Source organism: Acomys russatus, chromosome 6 (assembly GCF_903995435.1).
Source record: "Acomys russatus chromosome 6, mAcoRus1.1, whole genome shotgun sequence".
Taxonomy (NCBI): domain Eukaryota; kingdom Metazoa; phylum Chordata; class Mammalia; order Rodentia; family Muridae; genus Acomys; species Acomys russatus.
The window spans coordinates 55,432,768-55,433,745 of NC_067142.1; the positions used below are offsets into that span (position 1 = coordinate 55,432,768).

General features: G+C 48.7%; 1 pseudogene; it reads left to right on the top strand.

The window, feature by feature from the left end:
• Window positions 1-368: 368 nt before the first annotated feature.
• On the top strand, window positions 369-721 carry LOC127191011 (migration and invasion enhancer 1-like; annotated as a pseudogene).
• The last annotated feature ends 257 nt before the right edge of the window (window positions 722-978 follow it).

The following is a 978-nucleotide window of genomic DNA, read 5'->3' on the forward strand; positions in this document are numbered from 1 at the left end:
GCAAGGCAGAAAGGGGGGAAAAGTAGAAATGCCACCACAACATGTCTTTTTAAAATGAAAGAACATTTTAACTAATGGAAATCTTTCCCTAGGTTTCGAGGAACAGTTGAAGAAGAGAATCTGTGCATATGGGGATTTGGTAAACTTGGAGAAACTGAACAAAGCATACAGTTTAAGTCAGTCACAGTGAAGTTATGCTAACCTTAACGAGGTTTCTCAAGTTGTACTTAGGCTGGAAATCACAGCACAAAACTCAAGACGACAGGTAATAGGTACGTCACTGAAAGTGGCAGTGATGGGTGTCAGTATTCAGTGGCTAAGGAAATCATTCACGATCCGGAAGCAGCCCTGCAGTGGAGCGGGCAGCAATGAGTGGGGAGCCAGGGTAAGTGTCTGTAGTGCCCCCTCCCACAGAGGTTGAACCAGGCAGTGCATTCCACGTTGTGATGGAGTACTATGAACCCTGCGGCTTTGAGGAGACCTCCCTGGAGCTGGCGAGCAAGCGGCGAGAAGGAGGAGTATCTGGGCATTGAAATGGAGTCAGGACAAAGGGTCCACAGGGGCCTTTGAGGTTGAGATCAATGGACAGTTGCTGTTCTCCAAACTGGAGAACTGGGGTTTTCCTTATGAGAAAGACCTCATTGAAGTCATCCAAGGAGCCGGTGATGGAGAACCCTTAGAAAAGATCACCAATAGCTGGCCTCCCTGTGTCATCCTGTGACTGCACTTGACTCTTAGAAGCTTGGTTCTGGGGTTCAAACCTTTTGTTTCCTTGTGGTTCAGCTAGGAGCTCCTTCTGCCTTTTGACCGTCACTTAGCTCCAGATAGCTCAGACCCTGACCTCCAAGCTGCCTCTCTGGGCACAAGAAGGGAGGGACAAGACATTTCTATGGTCTTGAAGGCAGAAAAGAAATGCTCTCCGTGGACGTTTCCACTACCACCTCTCACCCCTTTCCCAGGATTTGTGCCCTCTGCAGT